General features: G+C 40.6%; 1 long non-coding RNA gene across 1 annotated transcript in view; it reads right to left on the reverse strand.

Annotated features, from left to right (window-relative positions):
- Positions 1 to 3,595: 3,595 nt before the first annotated feature.
- The window catches only part of LOC146657911 (uncharacterized), a 40,454-nt gene continuing 17,331 nt past the window's right edge, over positions 3,596 to 26,718 (reverse strand). Inside the window, exons 2-4 of the long non-coding RNA XR_014914131.1 lie at positions 6,619 to 6,729; positions 5,967 to 6,093; positions 3,596 to 3,739 (exon numbers count right to left, since the gene is read on the reverse strand). This is a non-coding gene — a long non-coding RNA (uncharacterized LOC146657911). The remainder of the gene's footprint in view (positions 3,740 to 5,966; positions 6,094 to 6,618; positions 6,730 to 26,718) is intronic.

The raw sequence follows: 26,718 nt of genomic DNA on the forward strand, positions 1-26,718 counted from the left end.
GGACTGTAGGATGAAGTCATGAGTGACAGAGAAGTATGTGTGGGTGGTAAAGACATGTATGAGGACAGTGAGACAATAGTGAGGTATATAGTTGGAGTGACAGGTGGGTTCAAGGTAGGAGTGAGGTTAAATCAAGGTTCTGCCATGAGCCCCTTCTTGTTTGCAGTGGTGATGGACAGGTTGACAGATGAGGTGAGGCAGGAGTCTCTGTGGACTATCATCTTTGCAGACTGCTTTGTGATTGCTAGTGAGAACAGGGATGTAGGAGTATGCTATGGAGGAAATCAGAAGCAAGACAGAACACATGTGTGACTGAAAAGGAGGTGGGCATGGAGATGCAAGGAGTAAAGGGAATGAAGGTGGATGGATTTAAATACCTGTGGTCAACCATCCAAACAAACAGAGTGTATAACGAAGTGCAGGCAGAGTGGAAATAAATTCCAGAAGTGCTTTATAATAGAAAGGTAGCAGCAAGTGTTAGAAGGGAAGATTTTTAAAATGGCCTGCTATGAGACCTGCTCTGATGTATGGTTTGGAGATGGTGGCACTGACACCAAAAGACAGGAGACAGAGCCGGAGGTAGTAGAGCTGAAAACGCTAAGATCTTTAGTGCGACTGACCAGAATGGGGTCAGGATTAGAAATGAGGAGGGATAGCTCAGGTTGAGCAGTTTGGAGACAAAGTTAGAGAGGCAAGCCTGTGATGGTTTGGACACATGCAGAGGAGGGATAATGGATGTATTGGACAAAGGATGTTAAAGGTGGAGCTCCCAGGCAGGAGTAAAGGAGGAAGACGACAGAGGAGATTAGTGAATTTAGTGAAGGAGGACATGCCTCTGCACTGTTGGTGTGTGGTTTGTATTAAGCTGAATGAACACATCTGTATGGTACCTGGATATAATATTATTCTTGCCATGTATGTAATGTAGACCATCAGTATTGTCTTTGTCATTATCTGTACTTTTCTGTTTATAAATTGTACCACAGCTGTATGTTTAGCATATTTAAAACAACACAATATCTAAAGTAATGGGAGTGAGGTCACTTATACAATTGTCATTCATTGGCTCTGCCTTGGCTTTACTATTTGATGTAGTCTCACTAGTCTCATCAGCCTTTCAGCAAATAGCTCTGTTAACTTGGTTTCACACTACCAGTGTGGCACTAAACTCCAGAACGACAAGGTTAACGTTTTGCTGATGACCATAATGGAGCATTAAGCACCAGAAGAACCAGAGGAGCTTTAAGAGTTGATGAAGACTGAAACAGACCTAAAGACTGTGTTTTAGGTATTATGAAGAAAAACAAGACAAAACTGATAATAATCCCCAGAGATATTTCCATTTGTCCACATGGTGGGAATTTGTGTATCATGCAACTTACTGAACCGATGTGAGGGACAGTAAATTCAATTAAAAATGTAAAAATCTTAAATTAAAAAAATTCAAATATATCTCTATAATGTATCTCCATACAGGACAATTGTCTCTGCCGCAACCTATGAGATGGGTGTACTTTGCATTCAAATCTGCCTACAGTGCAGCCTTTCGTCAAACCACACCACGAGCAGTTGTGACAGGTGATAAGTGTATCAGCTCTCCCCTTCTCTCTCTTAGCATTTGATGGAGTGAAGTTCAGCGCACTAGCGGGTAATATACAACACAATGACCATGTTTCTGAAATGTTTGTGTCAGACACTTTCCTCACCTAGCACCACATCAGTAATGGCCGCGTCATGTCACAGAGTGGTTTGGGGAGGCTGGGAGCAGGTGAGGAGCAGCAGAGGGTGTAAATGGAGCTCTAATGTGGTAAAGTGAGTGAGTTGCTGTGTTAGAGTCAAACAGACCACTTGCCTTGTGTGAAAAGGTATTGCCGACTATAAGGAACAGGAGAGGTGTTTCTCTTCTGAATCATTGCACAGCTTTTTTTTTTCCATTTTGTTACTTTGCTGTTATTATTTTAAAGTTTGTGGCTCATGCGAGACTGTCTGCACTGCTGGTGTCAGCAAGCTATGGAGCAGAATGGAAATGTCCTACTTAATCCATTATGTGCAGTGGCCTTGTTATTTTTCTTTTCTCTTTTCTGTTGCTGTGACTGCTTTGTTTGCGTGAGATATGTTGTTTATTTCTTTAGGAATAAAAGAAAGAAAAAAAACATGTCGATACCAACTAAAACCCATAACCTGTATATAAAAGATGGTAAAATTTGGTCAAGGTATTTTTGGTCAATTATAGATCTTTTGTACAGGGCTGTAAATATGCGTGTCCTCCTTATTTCTGCTGTAAATTTGGGCATTTTATGCAAAGACTGTGTAAAAGATGCATCTGCTCTGAGAAGTAAAGATGACATTCAGTTTCACCAACATTGTAATGGCAAAAACTCTCGGCTCGAGTCTTCAAGATGGGTCATCACAGAGTCTACATCAAATTTTATAACCATGACATTAAACTACAAAAAATGCGATTAAATTAGCTATGATTACTTACATCATTTGGAACAGTCACTCAAAGCTAGACTGAGCACACAGTGTTTTTCATATGCTTTTAATGGCAGAGTTGGGTGTCACAGCAATGCCATATGTGACACAGATAATAAGCAGAGGCAGAAGATGACCCAAAATGACTGACAGCATATAAAATGATTACCCTCAGAAGTTGTTTTTGTGTCAAAATTGCAAGAATTGGAAAAGCAATGAGTGGAAAATATTAGCTGCATATTAGTGTGTAACTGGCTATTAGTGCCATCATGCTGGTCAGTGCCATGGCCTTTATGAAGGTGTTGGATGCTTTTGCACTGAACTTGCAGTAATAAATGTTTGTGGTAAGGTGACACCCCTCCGAGTCACAGTGTGTTCACAACTTTTTAATGAATATTCCAAATGTTTGTCAGGCACTGCAGTTGGCATGCGTTCAGAGTTTTAGTTTGGGAAGCAGTGACAGCTGATAGCAGAGGAGACAGATGACCTGCATCACATTATATCTCTTGTGATCCTTTATGGCCAATCAATAATACTGATTAAATTCTGTATTGTATAACCATTTTTTTAAAAGCAAGTCTCTGGCTGATGAAATGGCAGGTCACTGCTCATATGAATTCTTGCATTATTGCAGCATCTGGCTTATTTTCTACTATATCCTCAGAATAACAGTGCTCTTAACTTGCTACTGTAATTCTTTTTACGCTAATGTAAAATGTGTCAATGTGTGTACCTTAAGATCAAATTTTATGTTGTTTGTGTTTAAACTGTCATTGTATGAAGTATGCTTCGTGTTCCCAAAGACATCCATCAATGATAATGTGTGTTCTTTTTTTCAGAGTAGATCTCTTAGAGAAAAGATAAACAATAACAATGAAAGTTACAATGCTACTATGGAGGAGAGGACCTGCATACATGAAACTCAAGAGGAACTTAAACAAAAAACCCTTTAACCTTCTAGGACCTGGCGTCCACATATGTGGACATCGCATTTTGGGTTATTTAGACCAAAATTGTCACGGGTTGCTTAGAGGATCCACTCGCAGGACTCCTGGGTAGCGTTCAAACAGAGATTGTTTATTACAGATCTTCCCCAAGTGTATGTACAGACAGTGCGAGATTAGTGCTATATACAAGGCGTGAGGGGCAGGGGTCCAGGGCTCCAGGGAAAACGGGGAAGTCACACACGCGCTCAGAACAGCCTCTCTCCACTCCGCTAGCAACCTGTCACTCCTTCCACACTCCACACGGGGAAACAGGGAATCTAGGAACAAAGGAACACGTTAAGTCTCTGAGACAGAGGCACGGGAAACTTGAGCTAGGTGTGTACTGACAAGAGCCTTCACAACAATCCAGCGTTGAACAGCTGATCTCCTCCTTCTAATATATCAGCTGGCCTGATGAGGCCCAGGTGTGCACGATCCGGGAAGGCGTGGACCGAGGGCGTGAACCCGCCATGAGTTCCGTCCCGGCAAAACAGGGGAGAGGGAGAGAGAGAGGAAAAAGAGAAGAGAAGGGGGGCTAGGAGTGAAGAGATGCTGATCAGCGCCTTGCCGATCCCGCAGGTCGTGACAAAAATACTCCATTTTGCTCTACAAGGGCCTGATATCCACTTACGAGTACATTATACTGCTACTGGTCTACTGAAATTTTAAACGAATATCCTCATATGTGGCTCTCATTTTTCTTAGAAACAAAAAATCAGGTAAAAAAAATCTGGTAATTCTTTGTTTTTACATTCATCGGGCCCCAATATGCCCAAATATCAAAGAAAAATTAAAAATGCATGCCGTGGAAGAGTTCGGGTCTTAGGAAGTTAATGTTTGCTTTTGAAAACCAGAAATACACAAATTCCAAGCCTGAAACAAAAATGTGGTCACTTGATGAGAAACAGGTGAGGAAGAAGGCACAATCAGGAGGTAAAACAAGACACAAGAGAAAAGCAAAGTAAGCTAGACAAAAAAAAAGATGCAGAGACAAGCACATAGATGAGACAAAGGGGTCACAGACAAGAAAACAGTGGGGAGGCAGGATATCAAAATATCACCAGAAGTCAGAAACATTACCAACCTTTGGACTATTACACATACGTGTATATCTCTACAGCTATAGTGCAGGTTACAGTACTAGCAAACAAAGATGTCGTTCTAATCCAAAACCTTTTTTTCCAGTTAGACACCAATGAGAAACATTTTAGGTTGTTAATCTTTTATCCTACTTTTCCAGAGTGTCAGAACAGCGATCAGGGGCTGATTGCTTGTTGAGAAGATAGATCATTGGATTAAATCACCCATCCTTTTTTTTATCTGTTATCCATCTTTGGGTAACGGCTGGTCATACTTTATATGGTGGCCCTATATGGAGCGGAATGCTGGTCAGCCACCAAGAAACACGAGCAGATCCTCAGTGCTATGGAGATGAAGATGCTCAGGTGGATGGTGGGCTTAACCTGTATGGATCGCGTGACGAGTGAAGGTGTTCGAAAATGACTCCAAGTTGCCCCAGTCGAAACGAAGATGAGGGAAGCGTGTCTACGGTGGTATGGACACATCATGCGCAGTGAGAAGAAATCGGTGTCAAGAACACCCCTCCAACTCGACCCTGCAGGCTGCCGACCATGAGGAAGGCCGAAGAAGCAGTGGATGGATGCAATCACTGGAGAAATGAATGCAGTGGATCTAGCCCCAGAGGACTCCCAAGACCTATCCAAATGGAGAACACAGTGCCATGCAGCGGACCTCGTGCTGGGAGGATGCTAGGAAAGAGAGAGATCCCTCTTTGGGTAACAGGGGCCAGTTACATCCAATAAGAATCATTATATAAACTTTCATGCATGTCTGGACTGTGGGAGTAAATTCGAGTAATGCAGAACAGAACGTCCAGACCACCACATCAAAACCAGGAAATTCAAACAGACCTTTTTTATAGGCAACTTGACAGTATTTTCCACATACCAGGCTGGACAGGAGAATTTATGTTAAAATTTAAATTGTGGTGGGAAAATGGAAAGCAGCAAAAATTTTGAATTAATGACAAGAAACTGTGAGATTTCATTGAAATGAAGTTGGAAATATCAAAAATCCTCATTGCACTGAAAAAAAGACTCATTGAATCATGGATAGGAAATATATCCTGTGAAGCCAGTGCCTGGGTGTCTATAAACTACAAAAACACACCATGATTCGTGAGTTGAGAAGAAAAAAAAGAATGCCAAGCTCTTTTATCGTTAAGAGGAATACGCAATCACATAGTATTATCGCATTAAAAAGCAATCACAACAGAAGAAAACAGGAAGATGAAAAGTGCTTAATTACTTGGGATAATCCACTGATGAAGACAAGCAATCAGACTTCAATGGGAATATTGAAAAGTAAATGAAACAAGAAGAAGAAAGGAAATAAAAAGAAATTTAAAATATCCAAAAAGAGCTGCTAATAACACTGGAACTGTCATGGCCCCTATGCTCCCAGTGCTGCTAGATTATATTTTACCTGCTCCTTTTCTCCTTCTCTCTGTATGTGTGGATGCTTTTCATGATGCTACGTCCTCTCTTCTCCAGTGATCTGAACTTGTTCCCTCTCCACCAGCATGAAGTAACCTCTAATGCTTCAGTTACACCTTGAGGAGTAGTGAGGAGAAAGAAACAAATGCATCTACAAGGAAATGTATTTTCACAGCACATAATTTGTAGTGTTGTGCCTAGGGATCAACAGATTTATAGCATGTCAAAGTTACATCTGGAGATGCAACATCACATACTCTCACCCTTTAGCCCATGAATCAAATTATAATATGTAGGGTAATTTTATTGCAATGTGTTGTAGAATTATGTAAAGCTCCATTAAAAAAAATATAAGCATGAAACATGCATACTGCGTTGTGTTGTGTAATACTGTACAGGTAATACTATAGTGTAATTCATTTTGAATCAATTTAGAATCTTAAATGAATAAATACCTCTTGTATTTCATAGATCTATAAGATAAAACTGTAGATATTTGTGTCATACCAGCTGAGGTAACTGACTTCCTTTAAAACTGATACTGTGAAACCAAGGATATTTCATCTGGAAGCTTTGGTTCCTATTTCTTCCATCTACAGATGCGAGGAAAAGATGCAAGTAAAGGAAGCGAGGAAACATACTAGCTTTCTTTGTGAAGATCCCTGGAGGCACAGACACTCTGGTTCCCTCCGGATACTTTGCTGGCACACACCTTCAGCTCTCTGCAGCTCCAACACAGCTTGTTGTGTCAGCTGTTGAGTTAGATAAATGTGTTCAGACTCCCCTCTTGTGTTTTTTGCACTTGTTTTGATCCTCAGTGTGCCAGCTAGCTTTCTCTGTGCTTTAGACTCCTTTGTGTGTGCTGGCCAGCTCCCCGTTACCGCTACTCACCTGCAGACCGAACTCCTAGCTTTCTAGCTAATCCCTTCCTGCCATTCTCCGCTGTCATTTCAACCATCAGTCACCTCTCACATCTCTGCTTGTCAAAGATACTCCGGTGCACATTCAATCCTTGTGTAATAATAAATCCTTTAAACTTAGTCTCTGTGTTTGTTATATTGCATTTAAGTCCGCAAGTTCTTGATCAAACATTAACAAAGTTGAGTTTGAAAAAAAAGAAAAAGAGGGATCACTGCTAATATGTTCAAAAACTCAATGACAAATACCAGGCTAACAGACGATATGACCTTCCTTTGCTCTGACACCAGCCCCATTTACACGTGACTACACGTGTGACAGCTACAGGTATTACTATATTACAGGGCTCATTCAATGCGAGGTATAATATGAAAATAATTTCTGATTAAATAAAAGAAAGTTTAAAAAAAAAAAAACTTAACCTACAAACTTGATCCTGATACTAAAAAAATATTAAAAACCTGTGAAAAAAAAAAGACATGAAAGTCTTCACTTTAAAGATCGAACTGGATTTCTTTTTCAACACACACGCACCAACATACTCACGAGCCAGTGACACGGTTTAATAAACCAGCCTGTCACCTGCAAAATTGATCACTGAGACCTCCTTCCTTTGTTTTGTTTGGTATTAAAGAGTATGACAGCTGTCCCATGGGTACTTGGTATTCAGTCAAGCTGTGGGAATTGAAATGGCAATTTCACCTCTAAATGAAACCCACACTGTCCCAAAAAATTGAGCTGTTTGTCACTACAAAACAATAAAGCTGCCAAAGAAGAAAAGCAGGTTCCCACCTCTTCTTCCCCTCTGTAATTATGTATATTTTTTAACTCCCCGAGAACAGAAAAACATTACTTATGTGTTTAATTTTCATAGAGATCAATTTCCTGCCCATCGCTCTGAAATTTGAAACCTCCTCTATGGCATACATTATGCACCAAAGACAAAAAAACCTCAAGAAAGTTCTGACTTTTATTTTGTGGAATTTATGGCAATGGCAGGTCTTGTAACAGTTTCTTAAAAAGGCTCATTAAAAACACAGTGTCTGCTAAGCGTTTCATTTTTTAAATCAAATTCTTTCAACAAAAGCAGCACAGACAACACAGGCCATTTCTAAATCTTCTCCCTTGAAGAGTCCTTATGAAAGCCGAGTAATCATACTCCCTTTTAAGATTTTCTTTTTCTTTTTTTAACCATTTGTACATATCTTAAGGACAAAATCATTAAATACAGCTAAGCAGTTGATTTCCCTGGCTGCACAGTTTAAATACCCCATGGTATCTTTATGTAGGCAGTTGTGTTGATTGAGCCCATTGAGCCCTCGCCTGAAGTTCACCCTTAAGAAATTGAGAAAAATCTCTTTTTACACTCTTGTCTCATTTGCACACCAAAGCACTCTTAATTTCCACAGATGAAAAGGATGTAGCGTCTGAAGAGGTGAAAATGGTTTTCGAGGAAGTTTTTGAGGATTTTCTCAGCTGGTCTCACATTGTGCATCTGAAGGTGGATGAAGATCTTTTAATAGCAGGCAGACAGGAATTTTCAGATCACAAGACTCTTAAAGTGTTGGGACCAAAACTTTTCAATGTATACATAAATGATATTTTTGATGTTTCTCAAGTACTTAAACTCATACTGTTCGCAGATGACACCAACATATTTTTCAGTAGCGATGATTATACTGATCTTGTAATGACTGTAAACAGGGAGCTAAAATTAATAAAAAAATGGATGGACATAAATAAATTATCATTAAATATAAATAAAACTAAAGCAATGTTTTTTGGTAATTTAAAATATAATATAGAATTACCAATTATCATTGAAGGTGTACCAATTGATAATGTGAGTGAAAACAAATTTTTGGGAGTTATAATTGATAACAAAATTTCATGGAAACCCCACGTCAGACACATAAAAACCAAAATTTCCAGAAGCCTCGCAGTTTTGAACAAAGTGAAACAATTCCTTGATAAAGATGCACTTCGTACTCTGTACTGTACCCTGGTTCTTCCATATCTTACATATTGTGTGGAAGTGTGGGGAAATACATATAAAAATACAACTAATCCATTAGTCACAGTACAGAAACGAGCACTGCGTATTATTCACAAGGCTGGTTATCTAGATCATACTCACAAATTCTTTCTTCAGGCAAAGTTACTTAAATTCCAGGATCTGGTTAATTACAATACATCCATAATTTTGTATAAAGCTTTTACTAAACTTTTACCGGCAAATTTACAAACTAGATTTGAAATTCGAGAAAAGGTTTATAATGTGAGAGGCTTTGGAGAATTCAAATTACCCAGAACTCGAACAACCCGTAAAGACTTTTGTGTGTCTGTATGTGGTGTGAAAATCTGGAACAGTCTGAGTTTACAATTGAAACAATGCAAAAATATTCATAGATTTAAATTTCTCTACAAACAGTTGGTCTGGTCACAGTATACTCAATGATGGGTTTTAGTGTGCTCTGTAATGTCTGTCCTCTTACCATTGCTGGTATGGATTCCAAAATAAAAAATAAAAAATAAAGTGTGCGTATGTATGTACATATATGTACTTGTGTGTGTAGATATATATGTATGTATATGTATGTGTGTCTGTTACTTGTAGTTATTACTGCCTGTTACCTGTGGTAATGCAATTTATAATTTATATATTCTGTATTCAGTTATGAAGGCTCTAATTGTTGGTTGCGAGCTGCCGCTTAGATGCTTGTATCTGCCCGGGGCTGTTGATGGGTCTGTATGCAATGATGGGCGTAGCTGCGGGAAGTTTATTGTTTTTTTTTGTTGATGAGTGAGTATAGGGGTGGGATTTAATAAGTTTTCTTCGTCCCACTCCTTTTTCAGGCAAGTTTTGTTTTTTGTTTTGTGTATTTTATGTTCAATATAGGTATTTGTTGTGCCTGAAAATGAATAAATAAATGAAAAATGAATGAATGAAAGTGAGATAACTGATTGAGCAGAAGCGAATCAATTTCCCTCCTGTGAAAAAACTATTCACACAGACTGCCATCTTGCTTGTTGTCAATACAATCCTTTTTGTTATAGAGAAAAAGGACCTCCTATTATTCTACGCTTGCTTTTTGTTTTTTTTTTGAGACAAGAAAGAATATGTGTGCAAGTTTGGTGGCAATCATAACCAGCGGGCAGCAGTGCACAGCATGCTCTGTACGAAGATAGAACAATAACAAAGGCCAAAAAACAAAACGCCACACCATGAAATTCTAATGAAAGAACAAGTGAGGGAAGAAAATGGTTTCAGATGTGTGTCGAATACAATAAGGTCACATAATGCTTATAGCTACTTGAGTCATCATACAGAAATAGATGCAACAACCCGATCAAATTATCTATAACAGAAAATGACAAGAAGGTACATTGTAAAAGGGAAAAGATGAACACCATCTCACTTAGAATGCAACAGAGAAGGAAAACTTTTTTCTTTTTTCTTATTCGGTATGATTCATCAATGTGATGAATCAAGAAGTGTCATGTTAAGAATATCCTTAGATAACATCAGTGACAAAAGACTTTGCAAGAAGAATTGTGGTGAAAAGGTTTGACTTCAGGATGTGTAATAACACTTAATTTGCAGGCCATAGCAGTAAGATAGATTATTTGAAGATGACACGGCCTGTCATACATCCATGCCTGTTATTCATGCATTAATATGATCAAGTATAAAAGATTAACTCCACATTTTGGGAAAGGTGCATATTTACTTTCTTTCCTAGAGTTACTGCTAGAAGGATGCTGATTACAACTTGGTTCACATTTTTTTATTTGGTCATGGTTACTTTTAACACCTCTGAAGATTGTATTGGATTAAGATGAAAATTAATTAATAAATTAAAATCGATTCAGTTTTACTTATATAGCACCAAATCACAACAACAGTTTCCACAAGGCACTTCATATGGTAAGGTAAAGACCCCAGAATAAAACTGATAAAATCCCACATAACAAATTGGTGTTTGTCATCTTGATTCATGCATAGATGAAGATGGGTGTCATCCTCATAGCAATGAAAATGCTATGCCTTCTAATGATACTGCCTAAGGGAAGGTTGTTATAAATAGAAATGGTCCTTGCTTGGAACCATGTGGAACTCCATAATTAACCTTAGTGTGTGATGTGTGCATGAGGGTTCCCAAATTACATGAACAAATTGGAGTCTACTAGATAGGACCTGCTGTGATTTTGACCCTGTATGGATATGTCCTGCCATGTCTCTTAAGTGCTCCCCTTTTTGGTTTTCTTTCTTACAAAGGTAATAGTGGCTTGTCCCTGTGTTTTAGTTTAATTAGTAATACAAATATTAATAAAATCATTTAATTTACTTTCTCAAATGCCCTGGACTTTTTAGGGGAATGTAACAAACCAAAATAGAGCCATTTGTCTGTCAGTCTGCCCCAGGGCAGATGTGGCTACAACTGTAGCTTGCCTCCACCAGTGTGTGAATGTGTGTGTGAATGGGTGGATGACTGGGTGTGTAAAGCACTTTGGGGTCCCTAGGCGGGACTAGTAAAAAGCGCTATACAAATACAGGCCATTTACCATTTACCATTTATCATTTGACAACCAGACCTGACAACCAGATGGAGTGCTACATCACTATTTTAACATGTACAATATACTTATTCACATGGATTGCTAATTGTTGGCTGTCTGTCTGCATTTGGAAATTAGATGGCAATACTTTGTAAAGCTTTTCAAAATCCGAGAGTGATTGCAGTCCGTCTAAGGTTGAGTGTAACTGTTTGAAGACATGTTACCTGTGCAGTTGTCTTGTGATTGAAAGTTGTTGTCCAGTTGAGGGTATTGCAGACTTCATCTCTGAATGACAAGAAGTTGGTTGTCACAACTTCTTGCAATCAGAATCAGAATAATTAATCCCTTAATCCCTATGGAAATTATGTGGTTACAGTTGCTCCAAGACAATATGAACAGTAACAGACTGAACTAAATTAAATAATACAATATATTAAAAAGGTACAAAATCATAAGAAAATAAGAAATAGCTCTAATATTTACAAATAGCTCAAATATAAATATCCAGAATATTAGATTAATTAATTGATTTTCTCTGCAAACTGTAAAACTTTGTTATTTTCACTGTAGAGGATGTGCAAAAAGGGTGAAACTATTGCATTGTGTACTGGTGCATTAGATGGAGGAGTTGTACAGGCAGGAATCATTTTCTGTGTTGTCCAATGGTGCATTTGGATAATCTCAGTCACTCACTGAATGGTGACTGGCCAGCATGTCATGGAGAGGGTGGGAGGTTATTTCACGCATTGTCCTTTTCTTGGACAAGGGAGTCCAGCTCCATCCACACAACATTACTGGCCTCGCCGATCATTTTATTGAGTCTGTTGGCATCTGCCTGCTGCCCCAGCATGCAACAGCACAGAGGATGGCACTGGCCACAGCAGACTCATAGAAAATCCTGAGCACTGTCTGACAGATGTTAAAAGACCTCAGCCACCACACAAAATACAAATGACTCTGGCCCTTCCTGTAGAGTGTAGTGGTGTTATTTAACCCAGGCCAGTTTATTGTCTATGTGTACTCTGAGGTATTTATAGTCCTCCACAATGTCCACATCAATCCCCTGGATTGAAACAGGGGTTACTGTTTTTTTTGGTCCTCCTAAAGTCCACAATCAATTATTTGGTCTTTTTCATGTTGAGCTGCAGATGATTCTGCTCACACCACATGACAAAGGAGTCCACCAGGACTCTGTCTTATCACCCTCACTTATGCATTAAACCACCACAGAGCCATCAGAAAGCTTCTACAGGGAGTGCAGAATTATTAGGCAAGTTGTATTTTTGAGGAATAATGTCATTATTGAACAACAACCATGTTCTCAATGAACCCAAAAGAGTCATTAATATCAAAGCTGAATGTTTTTGGAAGTAGTTTTTAGTTTGTTTTTAGTTTTAGCTATTTTAGGGGGATATCTGTGTGTGCAGGTGACTATTACTGTGCATAATTATTAGGCAACTTAACAAAAAACAAATATATACCCATTTCAATTATTTATTTTTACCAGTGAAACCAATATAACATCTCCACATTCACAAATATACATTTCTGACATTCAAAAACAAAACAAAAACAAATCAGCGACCAATATAGCCACCTTTCTTTGCAAGGACACTCAAAAGCCTGCCATCCATGGATTCTGTCAGTGTTTTGATCTGTTCACCATCAACATTGCGTGCAGCAGCAACCACAGCCTCCCAGTATGGAACGCCAGGACTGCCATAATGAATTAATTAAATACACCATTAAATAATTAATTAAATGTGGCAATAATTAATTAAAATTGGAATTAATTAATTAAATAAATAGTTATGACACATGTAATTAATTAATTATTGACACATTTAATTAATTATTTATGTATTTCACATTTTAATTAATTATTGACACATTTAATTAATTAATTATTGACACATTTAATTAATTATTTATGTATTTCACATTTTAATTAATTATTGACACATTTAATTAATTATTGACACATTTAATTAATTATTTAATGATATATTTATTTATTTCATTTTGGCAGTCCTGGCGCCTGGCTCTTGTCATGAAATAATTTTATCTGTCAGCCTCACCCATCAAACTCAGGGGGCGGGGTTAACGCTGCCCATGCAGCTTCTCTAACATTTGATTGGTTGCCGTGCAAAGTAAGTCAAAACAGGTCGATCCTAGATAATCGATTGCTTGTGTAGACTTGGGGCAGCCAGTTATCCCAGAATGCAGATCAAATCACAAGCAGCAATGGTGGTGGTGTAGTTTTAAAATACCCCGTTTTTCTGTCACCAGCTACACTTTTAACAGTGTTTTAGCCGCGAATGTCGCGCCGTATGTCTGGTCAGGTTGTCAACATAGAACATGCTTGCAAAAGTGCTCAGATGTTTTCAGAGATTTCACTAGCTCTGCTAACAGTTAGCATGCAGAGTGCACCGAGGGGGTTACGTTAACCGGTTTGTTTACATATTCCACTCTCCGTGTTCCACATGTTGCATTCGCAGATTCTCATTTTCACCGAACGATCGTCTCTTTCCGCCTGGTCTTGTGTCTCTGTGCTTCTGTAACATAAAGAACGAGCTGACATTTTTCTCACGAAACCAGCGATCAGCTCAGCAGACCCTCAGTTTACCTGCATGCATCCTCCTCCTCATCTGTCAGCTGTTTAACACCTGCTGCTAATTCAAGAAACACGCCTAAGTTACCTGGTGATAGTCACAGTTTAACTGGGCAGCCGGTGCTCGATATAACGCAATGTCAGCGCATTTTTCTGCACAAGATAAGTAAATATAGTATTTTCCCCGAGCGCAGAGCTGCTGGAGCTCGTTTCCTTACAGAGCACTTTATAGGCGAGCCAGCTTTATCAGCGGCTGATGTCCAATCACCAGCACACAGCTTTCAAACCTCAGCTGAGTTTTAGCTCTCAGTGGTTAAACGCTGGACTTCATTCACTCAGGTTCTGTCTGTCGGGTCACGTTTACTTCGCTGTTTTATTTACAACTGAGCAAATCGGTTTGGCTGAGGTTAAAGTTACGTTTCATAACTGCATAGTTTCACAGACGTTTAATGGTTCACTGGCACATGTGTTAGACTGAACTATCATCTAAATATCATCTGTTTTTTAATAGTTATTCAACTGTATTCTAAGCACCAGCTGTCTGTTAGAATGTGATTTTTTTTCTCTCTCTGTTGGCAGAGGTATAAAAATGCGCAGGAAAATCTGACATGCATGGCAAACTTCACCGACGATATTTAGGGAGGAATAAACACACATCAAACATAAATGAACCATTTGTCTGTCTCCATAATTGAGAGCATTTTCTCTTCTTATGTCAACACTCTCTCTCTCTCTCTCTCTCTCTCTTTTTTTTTTTTTTTGCTTTTTCGGTCATGTTATGTTTACCTGTCAAAGGCTTGTTACAAACTATGAAACACATTGTGCAGACTTCTGGATGTTAGAAGAAAACTAATACTGCTCATGAATGAGACTAAAGGCAGGAAGGTGTCCTTTAAAACTAAACATGTTAATAGGACCTCCCTATTTATATCATAGTTTATGATATAGCACGTGTATTTCAGTAATAGCCTGCTGAGGCCACTATACGTGCTGGCCTCATATCAAATGTGAAGGCAGACTGAGTCTATGTTTGACGTTTGTTTATATCTAATCTTCCTTTTCAAACATTTAAACAGCAGCGAGTCTGCAGCTGAGGGAATACAAATTCAAATTGTCGGAACAGGTTTGCTCGTTTCTTGGATTCATTTGGTGATTTATTAAATGTATAACTGTTATTCTAATCTGCTGCTGAGTCTCTTACACTTTTCTTTATGCTGTATATTTTCACGTCTCTGGAATAGTTGGCAGTTAGATAGTCAGCTGGGAAACTTTGTGTTAACTCATGGAGCTGAGGATATCGTGGATATGCTGACCTCGCTGCGTGGTGTACAGAGCGAGGTCAGCATGATTAATATTCACAATAAAAATATTAGCCGAACATCATGAAGTCTGTATGTGTTTCATAGTGTCGAACAACCTTTGTACAGTTAAAGCCAGCAGTTACTACATGACGGAAACACCAACGTTATCTCTTTTATGTGTTTATACACAGGTCACGCTGATTACTGAACAAAAACCCAAAGATCAGATGTTAAACAGATTTATTTGCTCTCTGTCCTCCTTAAACATGTTTTTAATGTTAGTTATAATTCAGAATTGGCGACTGAAACACGTAGGACACATAAGAACATCAGGAAATAAAACACCGATAAATATAACCTCAGTAAAAGAAGTCAGCGGGGGTTACTACAGCTGTGTACCGGGGCCTGCGCTTTGTCGGTGGGATTGCTTGCGAGGCGAGCGGGTCTATCCCACGCTTTGCCGTGAGACTGGGACGACATCTCCGAAATCATCGAAACACTTTTGCAAAGAGGCTGTATCTTGACAAACCGACCAGACACATGAAGATTAAACCACTACATTCTCGGCTAAAAAAATATTAAAACGGTATTTGGTAACACACAAACAGGGTTTTTCAAAGCTCAGTTCTGTTAGCTTCCACATGCCGGTTGTTGTGTGCTAGAAACAATGGCCACCAGGCCAAAGCAATGGTTTTGACTCGATCAGCGTTAACCCCGCCCCCTGAGTTTGATGGGTGAGGCTGACAGATAAAATTATTTCATGATGAGAGCCAGGCGCCAGGACTGCCAAAATGAAATAAATAAATATATCATTAAATAATTAATTAAATGTGTCAATAATTAATTAAATGTGTCAATAATTAATTAAATGTGTCAATAATTAATTAAAATGTGAAATACATAAATAATTAATTAAATATGTCAATAATTAATTAATTAAATGTGTCAATAATTAATTAAAACGTGAAATACATAAATAATTAATTAAATGTGTCAATAATTAATTAATTACATATATCATAACTATTTATTTAATTAATTAATTCCAATTTTAATTAATTATTGCCACATTTAATTAATTATTTAATGGTGTATTTAATTAATTCATTATGGCAGTCCTGGCGTTCCATATCCCAGACACTGTTCAGAGAGGTGTACTGTTTTCCCTCCTTGTAAATCTCACATTTGATGATGGACCACAGGTTCTCAATGGGGTTCAGATCAGGTGAACAAGGTGGCCATGTCATTAGTTTTTCTTCTTTTATACCCTTTCTTGCCAGCCACGCTGTGGAGTACTTGGACGCGTGTGATGGAGCATTGTCCTGCATGGAAATCATGTTTTTCTTGAAGGATGCAGACTTCTTCCTGTACCACTGCTTGAAGAAGGTGTCTTCCAGAAACTGGCAGTAGGACTGGGAGTTGAGCTTGACTCCATCCTCAACCCGAAAAGGCCCCACAAGCTCATCTTTGATGATACCAGCCCAAACCAGTACTCCACCTCCACCTTGCTGGCGTCTGAGTCAGACTGGAGCTCTCTGCCCTTTACCAATCCAGCCACGGGCCCATCCATCTGGCCCATCAAGACTCACTCTCATTTCATCAGTCCATAAAACCTTAGAAAAACCAGTCTTGAGATATTTCTTGGCCCAGTCTTGACGTTTCAGCTTGTGTGTCTTGTTCAGTGGTGGTCGTCTTTCAGCCTTTCTTACCTTGGCCATGTCTCTGAGTATTGCACACCTTGTGCTTTTGGGCACTCCAGTGATGTTGCAGCTCTGAAATATGGCCAAACTGGTGGCAAGTGGCATCTTGGCAGCTGCACGCTTGACTTTTCTCAGTTCATGGGCAGTTATTTTGCGCCTTGGTTTTTCCACATGCTTCTTGCGACCCTGTTGACTATTTTGAATGAAACGCTTGATTGTTCGATGATCACGCTTCAGAAGCTTTGCAATTTTGAGACTGCTGCATCCCTCTGCAAGATATCTCACTATTTTTTACTTTTTTGAGCCTGTCAAGTCCTTCTTTTGACCCATTTTGCCAAAGGAAAGGACGTTGCCTAATAATTATGCACACCTGATATAGGGTGTTGATGTCATTAGACCACACCCCTTCTCATTACAGAGATGCACATCACCTAATATGCTTAATTGGTAGTAGGCTTTCGAGCCTATACAGCTTGGAGTTAGACAACATGCATGAAGAGGATGATGTGGACAAAATACTCATTTGCCTAATAATTCTGCACTCCCCGTATTAAAGCCATAAAGCCTTTGAATGAAAACAAATGCTGTTGTGACAGTGATGTACACTGTCTTGTATATGGTATATGTATGATTTCTATACATTTTACATCAGACAAAAACTTTGGTTGTAAGATTCAGAGATTCAGATAATTATTTATTAAAAGCTAGACATTTTAAAGGAGAATAAGAAAGAAAAGTATTTGTTTGTGCCCCCCTTTCCCTGTTAATGCCCTACCTGGCCCCCTGGCAAAACTTTGCTAGACCCACCCCTGCACAGTTACTGTCAGGATCTGGAGACTCGACTGGAAAGTGCTATCAGGCACCTGAGTTCCTTGGTCTCCACCCCTGGGCGGAGCCATCTCCCTGCTGCAGTCCTGCACACCTGAGACTGATTCGGGGCAATCAGGTTGAGGATTTAAGGCCCCCCTCAGACTCTCCTTCACCGCCAGTTTGTCAACGACCTCACGTTGGTATTGACTCTACGGCTTTTTGCGCTATTGCCACTTTTTCATTGTTAACGTTGGTTTCATGTGCTTCAGATTTCCTGGACCTTCGTTGTCATCACCCTCAACCCCAGCTCGCCTTGGATGATCTTCATATTCATGAGGAATACAAGGACCCTCTGTGACAAAGTGGCTAGGACAGAATTCATTTGCCATTTGTCACTTGCGTATATTGTTATTCTGTGTTCTGTTATCCTATAGTCTATCATAATGCTTTAATGTAAACACAGCACATGTAACCTTAGCTCTACATACTATCCCGGGTCTGTTTGTGGTAGCATTGGTTATATTTATGTCATCTGTGCAATTGTACTTAAAGCTAAATGTCACTTCATCATTAATTGATTTGAATCTTTCATTTGTTTATGTAGTTTGGTTATACTTACCATTGTGTGTTCCTTTGGACAGGTCCTATGTGTAAAACAGGTATGTGGGAAGGGCCACCCCAGTACTTCCTGATTCTACAGGATATGATGTCACTGATCATGTCAATTGGGTGTAACCAAATGAAGGGGTGTTTATTTTGTGTAAAATTGTTTATTTCATTTAAAATAACCTCATGAGTCAGATTAGGTGAAGAGTGACTTTTCAAACTGTTTCGTTGGGTGAATGAGTTTGTTAAGTGGAAAAATGATTTTATTCCTGTTTCTTTGTCTAGACGGTGTTATTTAGTCTACCCTGTTTTCCCAATGGTAGAGGTTAATGAGATCCAGGTGTGAGTGGAATTCTATATAAAGCAGGTGAGATTTTGACTCACAGCTTCTGATGTTTTTGAGAGAATTGTTGAAAGGCGACGCCAGAAAATAAAGAACACCTAAAAGAAACTTGAACGGTCTGCAGATGCTGTCTTCCTATCACCTTTCATGCTGCTTATGCTATGCTACCTCACCTGCCTGCCCTCCGGCCTCACTCACCACCTTGGACACAGCGGAACTCAGGTCTGCCAGCCTTTCCACTACACCCCTGGACTACCACCGCCTCTCCCTCAAAGCGAGGTTCATGCCGGTCACCAGTAAGCGATATCAGTCAGTTCCACCTCTGCTAGGATACCCCGCACCTGCCGCCTTCCTAACCCTGTTCTCTTTTTTTCCCCAGACGCAACCGCTCCGTTCACCCCCCACTGACCCCCAGCTACTTCGTTAGCAACTCCTTGTCACGAATTCACTTGTTGACTAAATAATAAACACTGCAAAACGTTTGAGCCGTCTGTTTGTGGTTATCTGCAATCGAGGCCATTGTGACAGTTACCAGCTCTCAGCTACTTTGAAAAGATCCTGGTGTTATTTGTCTCTCAGAAACAGTTCATAACTTCCCTTCAACTCATGTCACCTAAAAGGTAAACCTGCTTCTTCATCACCTGTTCAACTATGATGATTCAGTAAGGACATCTCCTGGTTTCATCTTCATGTTTCCCTCTCACCACATATCCAAACCGACATGACCAGCAGCTTTTACAGCTGTGGCTCCAGCAAACATCAGGTGATACTAATAATTAATATTAAATAAATTCTAACAACAGCTGATCAAGCTTAAATGTGTTGCTGTTGTTTAGGGTGACCTCCGCTGGTTTCCTCTTTCTGGCGCAAAGTGAGCGATAAACAAACAAGAGAGAAAAGCTGATCAGCTGATCATTGATCATGATTGAAGTAGCAACAGGAGAAGGAGGGGGAGAGAATGAGAGAAGACGAAGCAGCTGACAGCGTAAAGACGCAGAATAACTCCAGCTTTGTTTCATTCTAGCTGAAGTACGGGACAATCGCGTTCGTTTTCGGCTCAATACGAAACGTGTAATATTTACTCTGAATATGGGATGGTTGGTAACTCTAACTAACCTTATGAATAAAATAACGTTCACTATCAGTAACATCATAGCACCCACCCAGCTGTATATAAACTCCATGCTAGCTAGTAAGCAGTACGAGTTAACTGACTGTAAAATGTCAGCACAACGAAAATAAACTACACCTAAACTTGGTTTATATCTGACCCAGATAGACTGCTTAATGTTTATACTGTTAAACCCTCCCCCCCCCAAAAAAACAAACAAAAACAAAACAAAACCCATCGGCCCATAAAAATGAAAAATCACCGTATGCTCAATGGCTAGTCCAGCTATGGTCGCGCCATCAGTTAACCCTTCCTTCCCAACCCGACCCCTGACCTAGAGTAAGCAATGCATGCAGTGTGTAGCTGCTGCACCACAGTCCCATTCCACAATGAAACTCACAGTTCTACGACAACAAGGAAGAAAAACTCACATGTTTAAGACAGAGCTATTAAAACAAACTAACACTAACATTTTTACTAAAGTGTGACTCAGCCAGTACATAGGTATTTTAGGTATTCTTGCCTGAACTGGCCTGATGCAATTGGTGCAACCTCAATGCTTTTGCAATTTGCAACCAATTTTCCACATTTCTAAAACTGTACTGCATAACTATATAAATCATTACTAAGATTTTAGAGTCATGGACCCATTGTTTAAACTAGACCTTGGGTAGCTTACCTTTACTATGCCAACCATTCTTTATAATTGCTCTTTGACATGTGAACATCGTATGCAACACCATGACAGCTTGAAAAAGGAGGAACTCAGTTTCAAAACTATTTTACAAGGACAGAATTGTTTTCAGCATGTTTTGGGGCTCAAGGATAGAGACAATGTGATGTGGCGAGAAATACTGTTATCGTTTTGTTTCCTTGAAAAAAAAAAAAAGACTACAAACTCTGAAGGGTACCTTTAGGGTGATTTGAGAGTGAGCTGTGTGTGTCACACAGCCATCTCTGTATCTGGTGGAGAATATTCACTACTGAAAAATTTAACAAATATATCAGGCTGTCCTTTGATTACGTGTGCCATTAACTGCCTGATTATACATGAACCCCATGAAGAAACATGATTGTTTGCATAAATAATATTTATACAAACCTTCCACTGAGAGACGATTTTTTTTGTTATGCTTCACCAGCACCCCTGAATGACTTCTTGTGGATGCTGTGCACAAAGCACTATTCTTTCTCCCTGCTTGATTACATGTTAATATATTCCAGAAGTTAAAAGTTCTGAGTGCAAAATGATAGATTTTCTTTTATCCTGCAACCCCACCACAGTGACTGAGGCAGCACTTTGCTACACCCCCAGAGTAAACGTATTCCTTTGGTCACACTTCGAGTCTCGGAAGCAAAGCAGAGGTTTAAAAGTAGAGCGCAAAAAGGATTCCCAAACATCTCTGACAAACAAACCTATCCCCTCCAGACGTGAACCTCCACCATGCTGTGAACCTTGTTAGAATAAAGACATTGCCAATCCAGCTGCGAACCTGTGATAGATGCTTAGGTAATTCCTAATTTCAGCTCACATTGTGTGACCAACAACTATGGAAAGAAAACAAGCATTCCACGAAACACTGAGGTTCATATTTTACTTTGTTGGTTTTTAGCATCATTCATCGTCTAGAGTTCATGACCTGTGAATGTTTGGCATTAGTGTTTCTGGGTGGTTAGTTCTTAAGGCTATGACAGGATTCAGAAAATAGGGTTAGGGACCGTCGGGAAAAGAATGAACTAAACTGCAATATAGTCTTCAATAACAGAAATGGTTTAAGAAGTAAACAATTGTTAGATATTTAGGTATGATAATTTAAGCCCCCTGATACAATACGCAACTGAGGCTAACAACTCTGTGATTCAATTACAGCTACTATTAGCATACCAACATGCTTACAATTGCTTTGCTAACATAAGAAAGCCTGTGTTGGTGAAAACACACAACCTGTCTTTCTTTTTTGACCACCAATGGCCAAAAACGAAAAAAAAAATCCCCCAAAAATGTGGCAAAAAAAATCGGAAGACCACCAAGAACCCCTCACAGAACAGACAAGACAAATGACATGAAAAATGGCAGGAATATCATGACAGAGAGTCAAGGGAGAAGGTGTGAGAGTCGCTAGGAGAGGAAGCAGCAACTGTAAGCTGATTATCCACCACACGCTCAGAAGGATATCAGCAGAACCAACCATCTGATGTGGACTCCCATTTGGATCAGCTGATCTGCTGGTAGCTGGCTGAGCTCAACACAGTATGCTGCCTGAAGTAACAATATGTTCAGCTGTTAAAAGCCAGATGTTTTTTCTTCTTATCTGAAACTGTATTTCAGCTGTGCAACCTTTTGAGACCTGAATGCAGATAGGAAAAATACTGTAAGCACCTGAAATCAAACTGCAAATCCATACTGTTGTAATGTGTAAAAAAAGTAGTTTATATATCGTTCCAAACACATCACTTTAGAGGTATCTTTAGAAAAACTGGATTCATTTGCAATAAGAGATGGTGCAAGCAGGTTTTAACATAGCAGCAATCTAATCAGCATAAACACAGAGCTACCTCCCATATATATTAATTCAGTAACACAAAAAAGAAAACAATAGCAGACCGCAGAAAAACAGAGCCTAAAGTGTGTCATCACTGAGAAAAGGCCACGAGGTTACTGGTGTACTTACAGATACCAAGTTAAAGGTCAAACTGTTAATCCGAAGTAAAAAGTCATACTACATGTTAACTGTCTATGACCACAGACTCATACAGGAACGCAAATGAGTTTTATTTGTACAGAAGCCTGCCACATATCCTTGGTTGCAGCATTCAAACATGTTCTGAAATATGCTAACATAGGTTTCAAAAATGTTCACTGATGAAGACTCCCAACCAAGGCGGAGGGCTGAATGAAGGTTAGGTTTTGCAGTATAAGTAGAGAGCAAGGGAAAAGGGAAGAGAAAAGACTTAGCTGTGACCTGTTTTTGATGGACACTTTTTGCCTCAAGCTAAATGAGAATACTTTATTTCTGGTGGAGGATTAAAGGAAACCTGAAGGAGAAGTGAGTCTGGTCTCATGCAGTTTGTGCAACTGACACATGAATGTGAAGCAAACTGCTAATGAAAAAAGTTATATATTCCACATGAATTACACAAGCTGTATTTTAAAATCACGGTGATGCAACTCTACCCTTAATTGTGTCTCCAGTCACGTTGGACTATAATGAGCTGATTCTCTTTAAGGAATCTTTGTTAATCACCACCAACACGGCATGACTGTGGGATTAATTTTGTCTGTTAATTTAAGTGTTGATTTCGTCAGCCAGAGCTGTTTTTTTTTTTTTTTAATGAAAATGAGACAAAAAAGTAGCTGCTGAAATGCATGTCGCTTTGAGACATTAAGCATCATACTTAAAGTTGTGATAAAAAAAGACTTCTACAGAGAGCAAGATAGGGCAAGAACATTTTGGTACATGGCTACGTGGTGGCAGATTTCTTTTCTGATGTATTAATCACATATTTTAATCATGTCACTTTACTATAGAAAGATCACTCCTGACACAAATTGTATGCATGCATGTAGAATGTTAATGTTATATTTTTTAAGGATGGGGCTGATGGTATAGCCCCCCTCGTGAGAGCGGCCAACATGTAAGAGTTTGTGGAATGTCTTTGTCTGTCTCTGTACATGACGTGCAAGGTTGGCGGCTACAATTCAGAGATTATCCTAGTATTCTGGCTGGGATGCTTCTTTCCACATTGCAATGTGTTTATTAAACAATTTCAAAATGCTCACTGGTACAGTGTGTTGCAGGTTATTGGTAAAATTTCCATAACAATGGCATGCAAGAAAATTAAGCATAACTGGTGTTTAAAACAATGAATCATGGAAATATATCTGGCTAACTGGTGGAGATATCGTCTGAATTTCAGGAGCGGGACCACTCCTCCTTCACGCCCCTTCTTACCTCAGACTATAAATGCCCCCTTCTCCAATGCCCGTTGTTCTCATTTCCATGACAGTGGACAGCTTGGAAAGTCGGCATAGGGGCAGCGAGGGGTGGCATCCCAAGTTGCATCTTCCGAGAGGAAGATCCCACTAAAGCTACAAGTCAACCTACTGGAAATATACCCCCAGGGATTCCCGAGAGGGGGGGTGGAAGGGAATCGCACCGGATGGATCAAAGAAATAAGACATTTGGCAATGGTAATATGACAGCGACAGCGGAATGCATATGCGGCAAGATATGCAAGAACCGACATGGCGTGCGGATCCACCAGGCCAAAATGAAGTATGAGCAGAAGGTGTTGGCATCATAGCACGCAGGAAGCACACCTGGTGAGACGAAGGAGGAACCAGGCCCAGAATCACCCCACAGTGCCTCCAGGTGATGCAGGCCCCCAAAGCTCACAAGTCATCAGAACACCGTCGCGGAAAGTGGCCTCAAGCTAGCAAGGAGAAGGAGTGGCTCCAGTTCGACGAAGACGTTGATACCATCCTGCAAGCAACTGCCAAAGGACAAGTTGAACAATGCCTAAAGACAATGACAACAATGATAGGTTTGGACAAGAGGAGAAGCGGACAGCGAAGCCTCTACACCATGAACAACAGAGCCAACAAGATATATCAGCTAAGGCGGCGAGTGAGAAGGAGAGGGGACCCCTTGCATAATTACGTAGCATAATCCACAAGAGGTTAATGACCTTAAGGCGAGCTGAGTGGCACAGGAGGAGAAAGAAGGAGAGGGCCAGGAGGCGAGCCGCATTCCTAGCGAATCCTTTTGGGTTTACAAAACAGCTGCTAGGAGAGAAGTGCAGTGGGTATCTTGTCTGCTCTAAAGCAGAGGTCGACCACTACCTTAAGGAGACCTACAGTAACGAAAGTAGAGAGCAAGATCTTGGTCCCTGTCACGCCCTGATCGATCCATCTGCACCAGAGCAGGAATTCGATGGGGAGGAGCCCAGCTGGAAGGAGATCCAGGAGGCGGTAAAGAGAGCAAGCTCTGCTCCAGGGCCCAGTGGAGTACCTTGCAAAGTTTATAAGAACTGTCCGAGGCTACGGACTAGACTCTGGAGAATCATGAGGGTGATTTGGAGGAGGGGTAAGGTAGCAAACCAGTGAAGACAAGCGGAGGGGGTGTGGATCCCAAAGGAGGAGAAGAACATCGAGCAGTTCCGAACCATCTCGTTGCTGTGTTGAATGGAAGATTTTCTTTAGATTTTTCTTTAGCATCGTCGCTAAGTGACTGACAGAACATCTTCTGAAGAACTCTTACATCGATAACTCAGTCCAGAAAGGAGGGATCCCGAAGGTTCCAGGGTGCCTGGAGCATACGGATGTGGTCACACAGCTCATTAGGGAAGCCAGGGAGAACAGAGGGGACCTGGCAGTACTATGAACCATCTTCAACGTATGCTGCTCGGTTGTTTGTTAATTGCCCCTTGGGGATAAATAAAGTATTCTGATTCTGTTGGCTTGACCTTGCAAATGCCTACGGATCTGTACCCCACAAGCTGGTAGAACAGGCACTGAACCGGTATTACATCCCAGAAAAGTTCAGGAATCTTATCCTGGATTACTACGCCGACTTCCACCTGAGAGTCTCTTCCGGAACAACAACTTCCGACTGGCTTGAGAAGGGGATTATCACTGGATGCACGATCTCGCCCATCCTTTTCGCTCTTGCTATGAACATGTTGGTCAAATCTGCAGAAGTCCAGTGTAGAGGGCCACTCACCAAGTCTGGAGTCAGGCAGCCACCCATCAGAGCTTTCATGGACGACCTGACGGTGACAACTACGTCTGTTCCAGGGTGCAGGTGGATACTGAAGGGTCTTGATGAAATGATTTCTTGGGCACGCATGAGGTTCAAGCCCACCAAGTCGAGGTCGCTTGTGCTGAAGAAACTTAATGAGGCGCCCGTGAAGAGCATAGGTAAGGTATTTAACCGCAGCCTGAAAGATGCAGCCTCCAACGAAGACCTGGAGACCTGGCTCTCATCAGTGGATAAATTTGGCCTTCCTTGCAAGTTTAAGGCCTGGATTTATCCGCATGGAATTCTGCCCCGGATTTTGTGGCCCCTCTTAGTCTATGAAGTTCCCATCTCAACAGCGGAAGGATTCGAGATGAGGATCAGCAGGTTTCTGCGCAGGTGGCTGGGACTGCCACGAAGCCTGAGTAGCATTGCTCTGTATGGTCATAACAACAAGCTGAAGCTCCTCTTTAGCAGCCTAAGCGAGGAGTTCATGGTGAGCCGGTCCAGGGAGCTGCTCCAATATCGGGAGTCCAGTGACCCCCAGGTTTCCCTGGCTGCTGAGGCTGTAGACATTGCAGTATCAAGGCTGCAGCAAAGGGTGATAGTGGGTACAGTGGCCCAGGGAAGAGCGGGTTTAGGTAGCAGTAGAACACCTAACTATGACAAGGCACTGGGGTCAGCGGGGGAGCTGGCCCCAGGGAGGGGTCACTTGCCCCTCCCTTCCTTCCCTCCCCATCTCCAGCTGCCTCCCTCTTCCCGCTCCACCACAACCACCCACACATGCAGGACCTTGGAGTAGGGGTATGTCACCAGGGTGCAGAGGAGGCTACCCCCCCCCCCCCCCCTGTCCCCTTCTGGCTGCCTCTGCCTCAATTTTATCCCACAACTTAGACATTCACATTACTCACACTCTCATTACACATACATATAGGATCTTGGCGGTGGGCACGATACACGGAATCCAAAGTACCATCAGGGTGTACACCTCACCCCTGGCGTCGTTGCCCACCTCTCAATGTTAAATACACATAGACATTGAG

The sequence above is a fragment of the Rhamphochromis longiceps genome, linkage group LG12, assembly GCF_057381845.1.
Source record: "Rhamphochromis longiceps isolate RC_006_pf linkage group LG12, R_longiceps_female_GT1.1, whole genome shotgun sequence".
Taxonomy (NCBI): Eukaryota; Metazoa; Chordata; class Actinopteri; order Cichliformes; family Cichlidae; genus Rhamphochromis; species Rhamphochromis longiceps.